Source organism: Glycine max, chromosome 3 (assembly GCF_000004515.6).
Source record: "Glycine max cultivar Williams 82 chromosome 3, Glycine_max_v4.0, whole genome shotgun sequence".
Classification (NCBI taxonomy): Eukaryota; Viridiplantae; Streptophyta; class Magnoliopsida; order Fabales; family Fabaceae; genus Glycine; species Glycine max.
In genome coordinates, this window is record NC_016090.4 from 14,262,583 (window position 1) to 14,278,477 (window position 15,895).

Here is a 15,895-nt window from a genome sequence, read left to right on the forward strand (position 1 = left end):
TCACATGCACCATGGAAGGATGGCAATGGATGGTTACACTTTGGTGTATGACCAAATGAAAATTTCCTGACATAAGATTATAGAGTGATGCCAAGGGTCTGTCGATCTCGCTGAAACTTGATGACATGGGCTGATCCTAAAAGAATTTATACTACAAAGGCCACCCTTGGATTCAAAAGGAATCCTAAGGAGTCTTCATGAGCGACTAACATCAAATGTACCCTACTATCACAATTGTCTTTGGGCATTTTCCACGAGCTGCTGGTCGAATGAGTTTTCTTCTCAAATGTGCAAGTGTGAAACCTTGAGGATTCTCTTCTTATATATATATATATATATTCAAAAATCACAAGCATGTGCGGGTTTCATTCTAGAATCCCAACTTAAAAGCAAAATTAGTCATTCCTTGATCCACATGGGCTTCATTGGGCTTGTAACGTGGTTAGGGGTAAGAGGGTTATGAAAGAAAGGATTAGAGAGGCTCAAAGAGTGTTTGAGGGTTATATTAAGTAAGAACCTTGAGAGTCTTGCTTGTAATTTTGTTCCTTTCAACTCTTGAGTCGGGCTCTACTCCTTTTGTCTTATACATTAATCCTTATTGCACTTTTGTGCCTTCCTTGTAAAATTGGGAGATCTTTTGTCTCTCTTTTCACTCACCTTTGGCGGATTTTTTTTTCTTTTTCCTTTCATTGTTGCCCAACTTCATGCATGTGTTGTTTGCATTGCTCTTCCTGCCAGTTTAGCGGTGGTTCCTACTCAGGGTTCCTATTTTGTTTTTGTTGTTTTTAGAAAACAAATATGCTTTGGCTTGGAGGGGGTAGCAAGGGATAAATTAGTGTTTGGGATGTTGAAACACTGTCATGTGTCATTTCAAATCTGGACTAGATACTTTTGTAGTTTGGATTTTGGGACCAAACCCTTGATAAACACACTCCTGATTCTTTCTTCTTTTTTATTTTTTATTAACCCTAATTTTTGCTTAGGCCGCCCTTTTGGGTTTTCAACCTACCGGGTGAGAACTTCTTATCTGCCCCTAGGTTTGCTTGAGGCTCATGCATGGTACCTCTCATTGTCCCAGTGTCAGACTCTGAGGTATCTATTCATGTCTTTTGTCATGACCTTGTAGCAAGGAAAAATGAAAGAAATTGTCCAGGTTCTCAAAAATGAATTTCCAAGGACAAAAAATATTTAAAGGATTTTCAATTGATAGATTAAGTCGAATGACTCTTGTTCTTCACAACTCATTTTTCTCTCGAGAAAGAAAACTTTTAAGAATTATAAAATGAGGTCAAATGAATGTTAAATAAATACATACATTCACATTCTAGTGAATGTTAAATAAATATGTAAAGATGTAATTGTGAGAGAATGAGAGGCAAGGACATCAAATTAATCCATATTATTAGCATTGTGATTGTTGTTTACAGTAATGACATAAACTTGAAAATCCTAATGAGTCATTGGAGACATCTAACAACAACTTTCAAATTTCCCCATGCATAGTGTCGCTTGACAACGTCAAAATTCACAAGTGATTGTCTTCCTCGAATTTTAGCTAGCCCACATCAATTAGACTTTGCACCTTATGTTTCAGGGTCATACAATGCTCAATGGAATGCCCTGGAACTCCTCCATGATAAGCACATGTTGCATTTGAGTGTATCCTCAGGAAAATAGAGGTTAAGGAATCTTTGCTGGGATTATGGCTACCATTGCATTATTGAGTAGATATGGGAGTAAGTTAGCATACGACAACGAAATTGGGATGAATTCTACAGGCTTCTTTTCTGGAAAATTCCTTCCCTGGTTGGTGTTTTGGTTCATGTTAAGGGTGGTGTTTGGTATCAGATGTGTAGCAGGTGGGTTTAGCGGCTGATTTAGGGGTGGCCTTTCTGGATGATTGAGTGTTCTTGGATGATAGGGTGGTGGGTAATGAGAAGTGCTGATATTGGCTAAGTATTAATATTGTTGAGCTGGTGGGAATTTTGGCCATGTAGGAATGGCAGTCGCAGCATGGGTTCCTCCCTCCTTCTCATTCTCTTCATTTGCCCCAGGCTTCCTATTTATCAAAGTAGGATAATCAAATTTTCCTCTTCTCAGACCCACTTCGATCCTTTCGCCAACAAACACTAAATCGACAAAGCTTGAAGGCATGTAACCCACCATCTTCTCATAGTAGAACACCGGTAACGTGTCTACTATCATTGTTATCATCTCCCTCTCCATCATTGGGGGTGCTACTTGAACTGCTAGATCCCTCCACCTTTGGGCGTATTCTTTGAAAGATTCATGCTCCTTCTTACACATGTTCTGTAGTTGTATTCTATCCAGAGCCATATCAGAATTGTAGTGATACTGCCTAATGAAGGCATCCATTAGGTCTTTCCAGGAACCGACTCGAGAAGGTTCCAAATTACTATACCAAGTGATGGCTGCCCCAATAAGACTTTCCTGGAAGAAATGCATCAACAACTTTTCATCTTTCGCGTATGCCCCCATTTTCCTGCAGTACATCTTCAGGTGATTCTTGGGGCAAGTAGTCCCCTTGTACTTATCAAAATCTAGCACCTTGAACTTCGGAGGGATGACGACGTCAGGCACTAGGCACAACTCTACCATGTCAGCAAAAGCATAATCTTTGCCTCTTTCAATGGACCTCAGCCTTTCCTCTATATGATCAAATTTTCCCCTTTTCATCATAGCAGGAGGGACTCTTCCCACTGCAAAATGAAAGGGTTGTAGTTGTGGGTAATACTGAGGGCCCCTCAAAGTGTTTGGCAGGGGTATGCTGCAAAATGTTTTCCCCTCTGTGGCATGTCTGAGGTGAGGCTCAAAGTCAGCTAGATTGTGGTCTTGGGGTGCTTCATGTGTCTCCCTCATAGGTTAAGAGACGTGCATGATCAGATTGGGGTTGTTGGCTCTCAATGGGTATGGGTGTGGAGTTGTCGACATTCTCATCAGGAGTGTGTACAACATTGGGTGGTGTATAGTTGGAGGCAATTCACATGGTGGGAAGGAATGCATGTTCTGAACTTGCATAAAATGGGGGCCGCCCGTACTTCCCAATGCTTTGCCTCCCTGACCTACCATATCCGAGGCTTGATGATTTACTTAATTGAGGCTAGATGGGTGAGTCGGTTCCACCTTAGTGGTGGTACTTGTGGCAACGACTGTAGCCATGTTAACCTCAATCATTTTTCTCATACTCATCAGGGCTTCCATCATTGAGGTCATTTGCTCTTTCATGACCTCCATGTCAGCCTTTATCTGTTCCTGTACCTCCTTTATTTTACTCATCACTCTAGCTTTGGCACGCGTTCGATAAGGGCGCCGTAAAGTGCATTCTTTCCTTTTGATTACAATGATTACAATTTTGATTTCAAGGAAAGAATGCAATGAGCAATGCAACCAATGTGAAAATAAAAAATAAGCATGAATGCATGTGAATGATACATTGTTGAAGTATTACAAATTTTACATAGGATATTCAGTAGAACATAGGGTCAAATCAATTCAGATTTTCATTAAAACAACATTGTTCATCACATATTGTCAAAGTCAAAGTGAAACTGGAAATAAAACATGGACATCAACAGTCTCAAAATTTTGTAAATTATTTAGCTCAATCATGTGTTGGTAGTAGCCAAAGAAGCTATGTAAGCTCGATCCCTCTTTTGCCCCAACTTTCACAAGTTGGTTACTTCCATACTTGACCTTGACTTGATGAAAACCTTTTCTTAAAAGCATGTGCTTGGTTCGATCCCATAATCCAAGGAATAGAAATTTTGATTGTCAATACTTCGACAACATATCATAGAGATGAATGATTAGGGCACACCTATGCTATGCATGACAAATGTAATTATAAGATTGACATGAGACGCCCGATGAACCACCCTTTCCTAGTTAACAATGCATTAGGTACCATGTTCACGTGATTTTCAATCATTTTTCCAGAGAAATAAGTGTATAATCCTGACATGGTTGGTTTATAGCTATCATCATGGTACCCAACACATGTAACTAAGAATGTGGTGTAAACTTTCACGCTTCATTGTCTTTCTTTTGTCCTTTTTTTTTGTTTTTTGTTTTTTGAAGAGGAAAATGCAAGGATCATGCATGAGTGGACATAACATGCGAACGATGAAGAGATGCATGATGCGATCAAGGAACAAGCCAGAGTGAGTTTGCTATGTGCCCCCTAATTTTGGAACCTAATGGAAAGGATCCAAAGTCCACTTCTAGTGACAACTCCCAAGGGTGGTTACACATAACTTTACTGGCTTCTAGAGATATCATTCTCTTTAGATAGTACATTGCGGCGATAGGGACTATCAGCGACAATGCATCACCAAGAGAGGAAAACTCTAGATGAGGCTTCACTGTTATCAAGCGAGTTGGAGACCCAGCATGACCACAAATCAACCTCCACTCCCTATGGCTCACATAGACCCGGGTATAGGGCGTAACATCTCAACATGTGTGCAAAAAGTGTAAGTGCCATGTGTGCATAGAGCAGAAATATTTCTAACTACGAATTAATAGATAGGTAGACACACACCAAACACAATAAGATACCAAAGGTTATATACAAATGGACAAAACGAAAGATAAAAGAGAAAAGGGAACATAAATAATGAAGAAGTCACGATAAAAAATTGCACACTGATTGAATGGCTTAACTCTCTAACAAGTCCCCAGTAGAGTTTCCATCTGTCGCAACCTACCCTGCGACGGGAGTGCAAAGGCAAAATGAATAAGCCAAAGCCTTCGTCTCCAAGGGAGAAAACAAGCAGGAGTCGCCACCGACTTTTATTCAAGGAAAACGTTAGAAAAACCAAAAAGAGGTCTGCGAATTTTGAAAATAAGGGTTCGGGAGTTATTTACTCATAGGGAAGGTATTAGCACCTCATGCACCCGTCACAAGGGACGATAGCCTTTAATCGAGTGTGCAAAACATAACTTCAAAATTGTGTATTTTCCCTTTTTATATTTTTTTATTTTTTTGGGGTCGACAAGGGTGTTGCCCTTGCTCCTATGTATCCTTAGGTGCGATGAGGAATTCAAACCTACGTAGTTCTTTAAGGTGAGAAAGTTTGTGTGTCAAATTGTTTTTATGCTTTTGAAAGGTTCACTTTTAATTAATAAGAACAAAAAAGGGTCGTTAAGGCATTGGACCTTGAACGATCTCAAGTGACTTTGATGAAGAGAAAATCAGTTATGCGTTGGTTTTATTAACTTTCAATGTCTTTAAAAGACAACTATGGCGCTAATGATCGGTTAAGATTAAACTTTACAAAAAAAGATTACCGATGATAGAAGGAGAAGATGAATATGCACAAAACAACAAAGGGGACCCCTAAGGGTGCATAGATCACATTCAAATCTTATAAACAACACTAACCGATGGTCACATGAAGAACACTGAACAAAGAACGATGTAAAGATTGATCACAGTCGTGATTCGGCAGTGCCTCGACTTCGTTTCCTCTTCCTTCTTCTTCTTCTCTCTTATTTCTCTCAATTTTCTTCACTACTCAATGTTGGACCCCCTTAAAACACCCATTCACGCCTATTTATAGAAAAAAGGCACTTTGGGGTAGTTGGAGCTCGCCCAGGCAAGCTAAAACTTAGTGATGCAATCATACCCCACAAGGGCATTGGATAGAAGACTCCAAGAAGATTGGGCCAGAGATGCAAGAGAAGACCCTTGGGTTCTCATGAGCCTTAGGATAGATTTTGGGTCCATGGGCTAAGTATGAGCCCGCTTATCTTTGTACATATTAGATTAATGTTTCATTATTTTTTGGCCTTGTATTTAGGGCTCCATAATATAGGTAAGATACCCTAAAAATGTAGGATTTTTCAGCCCTTGTATTTTAGGGCACCTAGACTAATTTTTGTATTAGGGGTAGTTTTGTAATATGCATTAAGTGAATATTTGATGTGTGTGTTGGAAAATAAATTTAATTGAATTGGGAGAAGCCCAATCCAATTAAATTTTAGAGGGGGAGGTGAGCATTTGCTTGCTACACCTCATTGCCACATCATATAGTCACACTTTGTGCATGTCATTCATGCTTTACATGCCTCATGACACCTAAGCACACTTAATGGAGAATCTTGGACTTGATCTTGGATTAGTGGGCTGAACCATAACTAAAATTCACTAATCATAATTAGCGAAATTTTGGCTCCAAAATTTTGCTCCACAAATTCAAGTGAAATTTGAATTGGTGCGATGTGTGGCGTCCCTAAATTAATGACTGGTTTAATAGTAATAATTTGAATAACAAAAACCATGGTAAATTTTTTCTTCTTCTTTTTCTTTTTCATTTCTTTCTCTTTTCACCATAACTAGGTTTAGAAGGAAAATCCTCACCATAGAGTCCTGAATGGCCAGTTCACAACTCTATTCGGAGTCATTTCTTTCTTACCACTCATAATTCTCTAAATTATTTTGCTGTTTCAAAAGGAAGAAAATACCAGTCATTACTTTAGGTCGTCACGTGAAAATAAAAGGATAAAATACAGTCGATAAACTCTTTTACAAATAAAGCTGCTAATGCTTTCTTTTCAAATAACGAGATCGATCATAAATGCATTCATCATTTAAAGCTGTCCAAAATATGGGAGTTTTACAAAATACTTAGTGTCATCCAGAGCAAAGGTGTTCATAGTGGTGGCTTCAGCCACATGTTTACAATCATCAAATGCCTATACATCAGGTCTACCCATACAAAAACAAAAGAAGTAAACCTAACAGTCAGTCCTAGATACACCCACCCTCAAAAGTATATAAAACTAATCCAAAAAGCTGTCCACTAGGATGAAGAGCCTCCGCTGATCGCCATCTCCCTCGGGCCACCATCCTCCGTAGAGTCTGCCTCAGATGCCGACATGACTTCCTCGGGAGAATCCACCTCAAGAAGTGGATCCTCATCACCCTCTAGAAAGTCAAGGGCATCCACAGCAGGCTCAGGAGGTAGCTCCTCCAGATCCTCCTCAGGGTCTTCCTCGGATGACGTTACCTCGATCACTTGGACGGGCTCCACTAGACGATATGGTGTAGGCGTGGGTAGTATCCACTCCACCGTGCGCTGAAGCGTCCGTGCAGGTTCATCTGGATGCACCAAAGAAGTAGCCGTGAATCGAATGGTGCCCCGAAATCGGCACCTCGTGTTGCCTTCGAGGGTCTCCCAAGCTCCCTCTAGGCACTCCATCTCTATTCGATCACGGATTAGCTGCGCCGCCATCACGATCTACAAGAAAGAAAAGAGAGGGGTAGACTCTTTCACAAGAATCTAACTGCGCTGCACACAATTTGTCTCATAACCACTACATGCAAGTAAAAGGGTACCTGAAGGCTTTTCATCTCTGGTAATCGATTACACAACCTTGGTAATCGATTACCAGAGGCTAAACTTGAATTACACAGCCTCAAGACATGAAATATGCAAAAATGCACTGTGTAATCGATTACCCATACCTGGTAATCGATTACCAGTGACCCATCCCTCTGTGTAATCGATTACACAAGCTGGTAATCGATTACTAGAGGCTCCCTTAGTTTCCTGACTTCGTTTTCAAGCCTGGTAATCGATTACACCCCGTGGTAATCGATTACCAGAGACCATCCTAGTCTCCTGTCTTCATTTTTAAGCCTTGTAATCGATTACCCACCCTTGGTAATCGATTACCAGAGGCCATAATCCACATATCACACAAAATTCACAGCTGGCCAGCCACCACAAGCCTCCTTGCTTTGTGGTCTTTGTTCCTTTTATCTGTTGACTGCCAGGAGCTCGCCTGTTTAGGTACATCACAGGTTCTCACTGACCGACTATGCCCGGGTTGGGTCGGGATTGGTCAAGCTTGGTTTTGGGCAATAGCACCCCACCTGACGTCCCCAAGGTCTCCTGACCCCCGCGACATATCTCCAGGTACCACTCTGTGGTCAACAATAAAAGCAGGAAGTTTCACCCTTCAACACTTCCTCATCTCAAGCTTGTAGGATTATGGGGTACCCATCACATGTGGTACTAGGTGGCGGTCGGGCGATGGTGCACAACAAGTTTTCCACATCCACAATGCGCGCATAAACCCACCATCCCCTGTTGCCCACCTCCATCTGAGCTCACGTACTCCCACGTAGCTCATATCCTCGTTTCTCTCAACACCGGGTCCCCATCAATCCTCCCAAGCTTCCACAACATCCAAGCAAACCAACATTCAAACAGCACAAGCTATCACAGCCAAGCAAAACAGAGCAAAGGCAGAAAACTCTGCTCAAACACCAACCAGAATCACAACTTTTCTCACTTAAAGACCCCAGTAACAATTCCTTCGATCCAATTCGTTAACCGTTGGATCGACTCCAAAATTTTACTGGAAGTCTATAGTACATAAGCCTACATTTTGACCGTTGGGATCTACTAGCAAATGTCCAGAACTCATTCTGTACTACTCTTTCCACAGCCTACCACACGCAAGCATTTTTCTGCACAAGCCAAAATTCTGCTGCACCTATTTTGACAGCAAAATTCTGCATAAGTGCAGATTTCGAAAATCACACTTCCTCTCATCCAATCTTGCCCAAATCAATTCCTACAAGTCCCAAATCATGTATCAATCATGTCTAAACCAAATTCAAGCTTTAAAGCACAGCAACACAGAATCTAGGTGTCCAACACCCCTCCATTCAATGGCTTTTCTAGGTTTGAAAAGTGAAATTTAGAATGAGGTAAATTTGAGGCAAACTCTCACCTCACACCAGTCCATAACATCAATCTAAACTTGCCCAAACTGGATTTACACCTAAAATTCCACCAAATCAAAATTTGACTCTTCAACACCCAATTTTGCCCTAGAAATGGCTCTTGGTTCACTTTGGTCATTTGTTTTTCTCTCTAGCTCAACCTAACCTTTCTCACATGTCCTAAATGACATTTCAAGCTAGTATTAACTCACTTTAACCTCCATTTACCACAGAATTCAGACTTAGCCTTCCAACTCTCAAAGCCTCACTTTTTTTCCACTCATAACATCACATTCTCACTTTCCAACCCTAGGTTAACTCTACATTTCATCTCTAACAGTTTTCCATGAGCAGTTTTTCAGCATACAACATCACAAACATCATCACAAAACCCTAAAACAGAATGGGTATGTTTAACTCATCCAAACATGGCAATTTCAACAAGTTTTTAGCAAATGTCTTCACAAATAATCATCACACATCAGAAACCTAGCAAGACTACCCATCATATCTCCCCAAACCCCATACCCATGAAAATCAAAGGAGAAAGAAGTCCACCCAAACCTGAAATTTCGAAGTCCCACTCGTAGACACGCACTTCATGACTCCGAAAATGCTCTCCTTTCGCGATTTGGAGCAGAAATGGGCACCAAAGGTTGAAGCTTTGTTTGGAGCTTCAATGAAGAATGAGGGAGAAAGAAAGGCAACGTGAGGGAGAGGGAGAGAGAAGGCTTCTGAAATTTTTCTGCTGAGTGAAGAGAGAGAGAGAGTTGCTTTTTGGTTTTTAAAGGCTTTTTCCTCTTTTCTTATTATTTTATTCAAGCTCTGCCACATGTCCCTATTTGAGTGGAGCCAAAAGGGCCCACTTTCCCTTTTTACTGTGACCCACACTCAGCCACAAAAGTGAGAAAAACCTGACCTTTGAAACGCTAAAATCCTGCCTCGGTTTGCGTGCTGTTTCTCTGGTTCCAGTTTCTCGCGTTTCTCTGCGTCCGCCGGGGCCAGTTTTTTGAAAGTAACCAATATATATATCAAAACGCTCAGAATAGAACCCCGAACGTGGTTCAGAGGTTGGTTTCGTTAAATTCTAAGTTGCATGCAAAACGATGATTTTTAAACTAATTAATTAAGAATTAACCCATAACCTCCCAGTTATGGATTTCTCTTCCTTAATTAGTCTAACCCGCGTATCTTGTCCCCACTATTCCTACCCTTACCAAGAACATGTATGCATATACACTGAATAATACTTATATATATAATCATTCAAAATACATCGTTTCCGAAAACTCCGGGTAGAAATTTCTAGGATGTTACACGATGGCTATTGCTTCGTTTCGTTTACCAAGAGCGTGGAAGAGGGAGAGATCGGGCATAATTTAAAAATAATGAAAAATATTCTAAAACGGTTTTTACAAAACCGTCGTAGAATGATAGTCTTCTAAGGGGGCTTTATAAAACCGTTTTAGAATGAGAGTCTTCTAAGGCATTTTTTCTACGACTATCATAAAACATTTGTATTTATTTATGAAAGTGCCACCGTGTTTGTTTCTATATCGATTATCCATCAACCGACGTAAAATCAGCGTTGTAAAAAACTATTTTTATAGTAGTGGACCAACAAAGTTCTTTAATAAGAATGTTTATGTTTTTTTTAAGATTCATTTTAAATGCTAATAAAAAGTCATTAAGGCGTTGGACCTTGAAACGACATTTTAATTTTTGGAAAAAAAACGAAGAGAACTGTTAAGGCGTTGGACTTTGAAACGATCTCAAGTGATATTTGATGAAAAGAAGTTTGGTTGTGAATTGATTTTTTTTTTCATTTGGTTTTTTTATTACTTTCCAGTCTCTAAAAAAAGGCCTAATTTCACGACACTAGTGACCGATTAGAACTAAGCCTTAGAAATAAAATGAAATTACCAACGATAAGTGGAGAAGATAAATGCACACATAATATCACAAAGGACCTATAAGGGTACATAGATTACATCAAAATCTCAAGAAAAACTAACCGACTCTTGCACAGGGTACAAGGCTAACAAGAGAAATGAGGTGTTAAACGATCCTCGATTCAATTTGGCAATGCCTTGACTTTTCTTTTTCTTCTTCTTTTTCACCTTTCTGCATTTTTCTTCTCTTTTTCAGTTTTTCAGACCTCCTCAACCTCTCCCCTTGCATGGCTATTTGATGCAATCCTACCCCCAAGGGCATTGGATAGAAGACTCCAAGAAGATGGGGCCAGAGATGCAAGAGAAGGCCTAAAGGTTCTCATGAGCCTTAGGGTAGATTTTGGGCCCATGGGCTAAGTATGAGCCCACTTATCTTTGTACATATTAGATTAGAATTTCATTATTTTTGGGCCTTGTATTTAGGGCTCCATAATGTAGGTAGGGTACCCTAGAAATGTACGATTTTTCAGACCTTGTATTTTAGGGCACCTAGACTAGTTTTTGTATTAGGAGTAGTTTTGTAATTTCACATGCATTAAGTGAATATTTGATGTGTGTGTTGAGAAATAAATTTAATTGAATTGGGAGAAGCCCAATCCAATTAAATTTTAGAGGGGGAGGTGAGCATTTTCTTGCTACACCCCATTGCCCCATCATATAGTCACACTTTGTGCATGTCCTTCATGCTTTACATGCCTCATGACACCTAAGCACACTTAATGGAGAATCTTGGACTTGATCTTGGATTAGTGGGCTGAACCATAGCTAAAATTCACTAATCATAATTAGTGAAATTTTGGATCCAAAATTTGGCTCCACAAGTTCAATTTCAAATCCAAGTGAAATTTGAATAGAAATTCTAATTTCCCTCCAATTTTGTGTGACACTTAGGCTATAAATAGAGGTCATGTGTGTGCATTTTTTTAAACTTTGATCATTTGAATATTAAACTTCAGATTTCAGAGCTCTTTTAGAGCACAAAATTTTGTGTTCTTCTCTTCCTCTCCCTTCATTCATCTCTTTCTTCCTCCAAGTTCTTATCCATGGCCTCCTATAGTGGTGAGCTTCTTCTAGACTCATCTTCTCCTTAAGGTGACGTCTCCTCTCTCTCTTCCTTCTCTATTCTGCTGCCATTCATCTTCCAAGAAACAAAGGAATCCATTGATGAAGATCCTAGGCCTACAAGCTCCAATGGAGCTTACATCACTTAGTGCTGAAGCAATGAGCTTGCCCTGGCGAGTTGGTTTCTTCACCATGAAGCTATTTGGTGGCCCAAGCGAGTGAGAGGCTAGCCTAGGTGGGCTAGGGTCCAGGAAAACAAAGGAAAAGACCCTTTTGCCCCCCTTTTTTGTATTAGGAGTAGTTTTGTAATTTCACATGCATTAAGTGAATATTTGATGTGTGTGTTGAGAAATAAATTTAATTGAATTGGGAGAAGCCCAATCCAATTAAATTTTAGAGGGGGAGGTGAGAATTTGCTTGCTACACCCCATTGGCCCATCATATAGTCACACTTTGTGCATGTCCTTCATGCTTTACATGCCTCATGACACCTAAGCACACTTAGTGGAGAATCTTGGACTTGATCTTGGATTAGTGGGCTGAACCATAGCTAAAATTCACTAATCATAATTAGTGAAATTTTGGATCCAAAATTTGGCAACACAAGTTCAATTTCAAATCCAAGTGAAATTTGAATAGAAATTCTAATTTCCCTCCAATTTTGTGTGACACTTAGGCTATAAATAGAGGTCATGTGTATGCATTTTTTTTAAACTTTGATCATTTGAATATTAAACTTCAGATTTCAGAGCTCTTTTAGAGCACAAAATTTTGTGCTCTTCTCTTCCTCTCCCTTCATTCATCTCTTTCTTCCTCCAAGTTCTTATCCATGGCCTCCTATAGTGGTGAGCTTCTTCTACTCTCATCTTCTCCTTGAGGTGACGTCTCCTCTCTCTCTTCCTTCTCTATTCTGCTGCCATTCATCTTCCAAGAAACAAAGGAATCCATTGATGAAGAAGATCCTAGGCCTACAAGCTCCAATGGAGCTTACATCACTTAGTGCTGAAGCAATGAGCTCGCCCTGGCGAGTTGGTTTCTTCACCATGAAGCTATTTGGTGGCCCAAGCGAGTGAGAGGCTAGCCTAGGTGGGCTAGGGTCCAGGAAAACCAAGGAAAAGACCCTTTTGCCCCCCCTTTTTTGGTATCTTTTACATTCTTGATCAAAACACTGAATGATCATCTGTTTCGCACTGTAACTGGCGTTCAACACCGTAAGTCGACTAGCAAGGATCAAAAGATCAACGAATGATAGTCCTTGAACGAAATTAGGGTATGACAGTGATCTTGGACAAGAGTCTTTTCAGCAAGCACATGGCCCTATGTATGATACATTTCAAACTGATTCAAAGAAGCCTTTGTATCTGGGTGCAAGAATTCCCTGACGTTGTTGTCGACAGTGTTAAGTCTGGTTAATGTGAAGGCCAGATATGGGTGGAGTGACAAAAGCTTTAGTTCACTGCTTCAAGTAGTGCATGATATGCTTGTAGAGGAAAATACGTTGCCTAAAAGTTACTATCAGGCTAAGAAGATACTGTGTCCGATGGGTATGAAGTATCAAAAGATTCATGCTTGCCCGAATGATTGCATATTGTACAGACATGAATTTCAAGAAATGCCCAAATACCCTAGGTGTGGGGTATCACAGTAAAAAGTTAAGGATGATGATGAGTGTAGTAGTGACGAAAACTCAAAGAAGGACCCCTAGCGAAGGTGTTGTGGTATCTTCCCATCATTCTAAGGTTTAAGTGTCTATTTGTTAATGGAGACGATGCAAAAGACCTTACATGGCATGCAAATGGGAGAAACTGCGATGGAATGCTCCGTCATCTGGCCGATTCCTCCCAGTGGAAAATTGATTGTTTGTATCTGGATTTCAGCAAAGAGGCAAGAAATCTTAGGCTTGGACTAACCAGTGATGGAATGAATCCATATGGAAGTTTAAGCACTCAACACAATTCATGGCTAGTTTTGCTAGTAATTTACAATTTGTCTCCTTGGTTGTGCATGAAGCGAAAATACATGATGTTGTCTATGATGATATCGAGCCTAAGACAGCCAAGAAATGACATTGATGTTTATCTAAGTCCATTGACTGAAGACTTGACAAAGTTGTGGGACGAGGGAGTTTTAGTGTTTGATGAGTTTCGGAATGAGACTTTTCAAATGCGTGCAATGCTTTTTTGTACCATTAATAACTTTCCAGCATATGGGAATTTGAGCGGTTACAGTGTTAAAGGCCATCGTGCATGCCTCATTCATGAAGAAGACACAAGCTACATACAACTGAAACATGGTAGAAAAATAGTGTACACTAGGCATCGACGTTTTCTAAAACCTCATCACCCTTACAGGTGATTGAAAAAAACATTTAATGGAAGTCAAGAGCATGAAACTGGGTCGATACCGTTAACTGGTGACCAGGTCTTCCAACGGGTTCAACACCTAAATACTACATTTGGAAAGACCTAAAAGAAGGAAAAAAGTAAGACTTGCATATGGAAGAAGAGATCGATTTTGTTTGATCTTCCGTACTGGTCTGATCTAGATGTTAGACATCATATTGATGTTATGCATGTGGAGAAAAATGTATATGATAGTGTCATTAGGACACTCCTTAACATTCAAGGCAAGACGAAAGATGGTTTGAATACTCGTCAAGATCTAGCTGAGATGGGTATACGATCGTAGTTGCATCCAAGGTCTGATGGTAAAAAAATATACTTACCTCCAGCTTGTCATACTTTGTCCATAAAGGAGAAGATAAGTTTTTGTCAATGTCTGCGCCGGGTCAAAGTCCCACAAGGATACTATTCAAATATTAAGAGCCTTGTGCAGTTGAAGGATCTTAAGTTGGTAGGGTTAAAGTCTCACGATTGTCACGTCTTGATGCAACAATTGTTAGCCATGGCCATACGAGACATTTTGCCTAACAAAGTCGGGTTTGCCATAACTCGGCTGTGTTTTTTCTTTAATGCCATATGTAGCAAAGTCCTTGATCCTGTGAAGTTAGATGAGTTGGAAAACGAGGCTGCCATTATATTGTGTCAGTTGGATATGTATTTTCCTCCTGTTTTCTTTGACATCATGGTTCGCTTAATTGTTCATTTAGTTAGAGAAATCAAATGTTGTGGTCCTATTTATTTGTAATGGATGTACCCGGTTGAGCGATACATGAAGATCTAAAAAGGGTATACCAAGAATCTACATCGTCTGGAAGCATCTATTGTTGAAAGGTACATTGTAGAAGAAGCCATTGAATTTTGTTCAGAGTACATTGAAAAAGCTAAATGTTTCCTCCTCCTTATATAGGCACTAGATAGCTTACTTTTCACGCTGATTTCACGCAGGCTTTCACGCTAAGCACACCTTTGGGCTTCTTCAAGGGAGGTAAGGGTTCAAGAGGATTGCATGTTATCACTCCAATTGTAGAAGATTTGCAACAAGCTCATTTGTATGTGTTGAATAACAGTAATGAATTTTTGCCATACATACTTCGCCATGAAGGTTTAGTGAAGGAAAGTAATCCAAAAATGTCGAAGAACAGGGTCTTGAAAAAGCATAACAAGACTTTCCTAGATTGGTTTAAAGATACAATCTTTGTTGATGATAATGCTTTTGAAACATTAAGAAAGCTAGCAGATGGGCCTAAAAGAAATGTTACAACTTGGCAAGGATACAATATAAACAAGTATTCCTTCCATACAAAAGCACAAGACGAGAAAAGTACAATGCAAAATAGTGGGGTTGCCCTAAGGGCTAAATCTCAAGACTTCACTAGTGTACATGATGACAATCCCCGTGTAGCTTCCATCCCTTACTTTGGTTTCATTGAAGAAATTTGGGAGCTTAACTATGTCAAATTTACTGTATGTGTTTTCAAATGTAAATGGGTTGACAGCAACACCGGTGTGCGGACCGATGATGTAGGATTTACGTTGGTAGATCTAAAGAAACTTTCTTACCAGAATGACCCTTTCATTATGGCAGAACAAGCTAAACAAATATTTTATGTTCAAGACCCTTGTGATGAAAGGTGGTCAGTGGTTCTACACGAGAAAACAATTGGTGTTAATGTTGAAGATGATGATTCATACATTGATACTTATGTTAGTCCTTTGTCCAC